Genomic DNA, 4,778 nt, shown 5'->3' on the forward strand with positions numbered 1-4,778 from the left:
CAATTATTCGTTTTAAAACATGTCCCTTTGGCCTTTGCCACCTCTATCAGTGTTTTTCGTTTGCAAATTTATAAAGCAGCTATTTGTTTGGTACGAAAAGGCGAAGTATAATGTTTATTTGTTGTGTCGTGTTTACACGCAACTACATATTGCAACTTGTGTGATGCATTTTAGAAATGATTGAAAAATACGAATAACAATATGTTTTTGCGTCGACAATGTGGATTTCGATTAAAATATTAATTAGAGGTAGGATTGTTAATCTAAAATTATATTATTAGTTTATCTAAAATCGTTTAATATGTTATATGGGTACAGAAAAATTGATAGGATTATTTATTTTGCTAATATTTAGTAGAGCAAATACAACTTTATAAACTAGTTTGGAAATTGGATGACCATTATAGCGAGTTCATAAGAAAATGACATGCAGTTTATTAAATTCGTATGAAATCGTAGAATCTCATATGTGAAATACAGAAACGTACTTTATAACAATATATATATATATATATATATATATATATATATATATATATATATATATATATATATATATATATATATATATATATATATATATATATATATATATATATATATATATATATATATATAGAAAAACAGATAGAGAGAGAGAGAGAGAGAGGTTCCGTTGAGATTTGAGATTAAATATAAAATAGAGATCTTGAGATTCAACCTTAGCCATATATATTTCACTTTTGCTGCTCTAACCCTTCGGCGTACCGGCGTGGCAGGTATGTTATAATCATAAATGATTGTATAACGTCACTCGTTTCTTTCTCCTCCGCCACCATCCCCACCACCACAATAGCCACAACCACCACCACCACTACTACCACCTCTGACACCAGGCGACCCCACCACTGTCATCTCCGTCACTTATACCACGTCATCTTTGTCACTACCACCTCTTTTGTCTACAACTGTCATAATCATATATGATTACTCAATCTGTGAATAGACATATGTATAATCATTTATGATTAGGCATATACGTATAAACATGTACAATCATATATGATTATACTCTCTACCATATAATTTGTAACATCCCGATGTTCAAGTACTTCTAAATCCATCCCTATAATTCTATTTCATGTCATTTTGGTCCCTAAGTCCAAGAACTTATGCTTTGAGTCCTAGTGGCAATTTCGTAATTATGGCAGGAGGAGTACGCGATGCGTACATGTGCGTACGTTGAGCGTACTAGGGCGCGTCCTAGTATGCTGGGTGTACACTTATGTACGCGGGGCGTACTAGCTTCAATAGGAAACCCTAGTTTTTAGAGTTTGGGTGGTATTTAAGCAGCACTATGTCTCATTTCTCCTCACCTTTTCATCCTCCACATCCTTTGAGCTCAAGAGTGTGTGTTTTGCAAACCCTAGCCCTCTTAGTGTGTGTTTTGAGCTCAAGAGTGTGTTCTTGGTGTGTTGAAGGAGGAAGAAGTTGCATTAAGGAGCCTTGAAGTGGAAGCAAGCTTGTGGATCTGGGATATTTGCCTTCTTGAGAAGCTCCAGAAGGTATAAAGTCTATACCTTGATGTCTTGGTTATTAGATCCCATTTTTGGGTGTTTTATGTTGCTTTTCTTGTCTCAAAGGTCTCATCTTACGCATGGTTTGTTCTTGTCATTTTGAGTTGTCCTTTCAGAACCTAGGAAGGGCCCTTAGTTTCCCTTTGGTTAGTTTTGCTCTATACATCTTGTATGAGGTCTTAATGGATTAAAACCTTGTGTTAAGCTCTTATTAAGTGTGTAAATTCATAAAATTTGAAACTTTATGACTCTAGGGTGTGTTTTGGTCATGGATCTAAAATTTAGGTTTAAGTGCTTAAGCCATTAAGCACTAAATGGAGTTGGGAGGCTGCGAGGGTACGGCCCGCGTACTCGGCCAACCACCCGATGGTGGTCTTCTGCGAGGCTTCGTGTACGCCAAGCGTGCCTCTGGAGTACGCCCCACGTACTTGCATGGGTCAGCCTTGTTGAGTTGACTTGGTTGGGTTGACTTAGTTGACTTAGTGATTGACCAGTTGACTTTCACTTTGACTTTGACCAAGTTTAACCTTGAGGGTATTTGGGGATTTTGATGGACTTGGTCACTTGGTGAAATAGGGATCGGTTTAGAGAGCTGAGATTTGGAGTCAGACCTCATCAGTTATTTTCAGTTTGCGAGGTGAGTTTTCCTCACTGTACTTTTGGGTCGAAGACACCAAGGTCGACCCCTTTGGATTGTTATCCTGGTTTATCGCATGCTTGTATGTTGTAGTGATCTGTTAGATTTGTATACTGGTATATAGGATGATGTTATGCTTAGTGATTTGTTAGATCTATATAACTGTCTATATATGCTAGCTAGGCTTTGATATGGTATACATTGATATGTGATGGTATGTTGGGTTAAGGCGGTCCTACTATGTGATCAAGGCCAAGAGACCTAGGGCGTCCAGGATAGACTGTAGGCCAGTAGTGCATACCAATCAGGCCGAAGGCTCGGAGAACAGTCCAGATGGGTTGAACGTCCGGTGAGGCGTACCAGTCATGTTGAAGGTTCTATGAGTGTACCAGATAGACTGTAGGTCGGTGAGGCGTTCCAGTTAGACTAAAGGCTTTATATGCATGTTGTTTGTTGTTATTATTATTGATTATGTGTTGTGTTGGTACATTGGGGGAAATTCACTAAGCATTGGGCTTACAGTTTTGGGTTATGTTTCAGGTACCTCAGATGATCGCGGGAAGGTGAAGGTGTGATCGTGTACCTCTTCGTGTTTTGATTTATGATTTTGGGAAAACTCTGATGTTAAACATGTTTTGAAAACTAAATTGTAAACAATGATAATTTGTGGATTGACTTTAAAAGTTAAATTTTTCATGAATTTTATGGATGCTTCATAATCATTTATGATTAGGCATACCCCGCTGCTACCGGTATGCTGGAGCATTAGAGTGATAAATGAGAAATATGTAGTTGATGTTGAATCTCAAGATTTCTACTTTTTTTTAATCTCAGGTGAACCGTCCCATATATATATATATATATATATATATATATATATATATATATATATATATATAAAGAGAGAGAGAGAGAGAGAGAGAGCTAGGTTCAAATGTGGATTGACATCTATTGTGCAGACGTGTGGACAGTGCTATTCTGTGAGAATGACAAAGAAAATATGTTGTTTGATAATGTGAATACCTTCAATCTTACATAAATATTATCATTATCATGCATTCTCATTAATTAAATTGTCTATAAGGTTATTATACACTCTTTTTATTATACTCATTCTGTCACTAATGTTGTTAGAATGTTTATTGAGACGTATTCAATAAGAATGAAAATGAGAGAAAAACGATGCGTGAGAACAAAAATGAATAACAATTAGTGAGAATGCATGAAAATGACAATAATTGTGTGAGGTGTAACATATTCACATTACTTAACAACTTATTCTCTTAGTTATTCTCATAGAATAGCTTAAAATTGTCCACACGTCCACACAATAGTTGTTCATCCACATTATAACCTATATATATATATATATATATATATATATATATATATATATATATATATATATATATATAATGAAAAACAGATTTGGAGAATGAAAATATGTAATGTTTGTTATATACTGGATAAAAATAAATTCATATTTATAATGAGTATTACCTAATTAAAAATATAGGATCTTTTTTATAGAAATGGCTAAATATTTTAGTTTAATTTATAAAAAAAATTATTATTATTATTTTTTTACAAAAAAAATCCTAAAAAACGTTAAAATGTTATGTTCTAACACTTTTCTCCGGTTACAGTAGATAACAAATTCATTTGAGCCTACTTCGTAAACTGATCTAAATAATTGTGATTGTTCTACAAAACCACCATTATTATTTTTTTATTATTAATATTATTTTATTAAAAACGAAAAAATAAAAAAAAAATAATTATTAATATCATTAAAAAGTACATGTACAAATACAATTTAAACATATATTTTTTAACGACTTCTTAGTTGTTAAAACTTAGTATCACCAAGTTAGTAGAAATCTCTAACACCCATATTATAACTCGGGAGCTCTAATCTAACATGCAAAACCTCTACCAAGTGACCTAGTCTCATATTGACACATTTTAAATACATATTAATACGTAGAAAAACCTATTTATATAATTTTATACCTAGTCTCATATTAATACGTACTATCATATGATTTTGTAGTGGTACCATTGTTGGATATTCAGGTGGATGATCGCCTGAATTATATTAAGAAACCAATGACGATTCTTGATCGGAAGACAAAAACCTTGAGGAACAAGGTTGTTGAGTTGGTAAAGGTTCAGTGGTAGCATCACAAGGGTTCGAAGTAGACTTGGGAGTCATAGGATAAGACGAGGGAGCATTATCCGAAATTATTTGGAGCAGCGGACTTCAAGGACGAAGTCTGACTCAAGTGGGGGGAAATTGTAACACTTAGATATTGGTAAGTTTCTTATTGGTCCTTGTTATCAAAAAGTTTTCAAAATGGTCCTTTAGCTAGAACGCATGGTGTACTAGAGTAGTACACTTAGCGTACTAGCCTTGCATGGATGCAGAGCTCATCCACTTACGATGGGCGTACGTGGAGTACTCACGACATACATGGAGTACGCACGGCGTACGCACTCAGACCCAAAACTCTAATTATTAAGGTTCAAGCCCTATATAATCACCTTAAGTCCCAAGAGTTGTTCTTGACCCTTTTTGGGGTGTA

Source organism: Lactuca sativa, chromosome 9 (genome assembly GCF_002870075.4).
Source record: "Lactuca sativa cultivar Salinas chromosome 9, Lsat_Salinas_v11, whole genome shotgun sequence".
Taxonomy (NCBI): domain Eukaryota; kingdom Viridiplantae; phylum Streptophyta; class Magnoliopsida; order Asterales; family Asteraceae; genus Lactuca; species Lactuca sativa.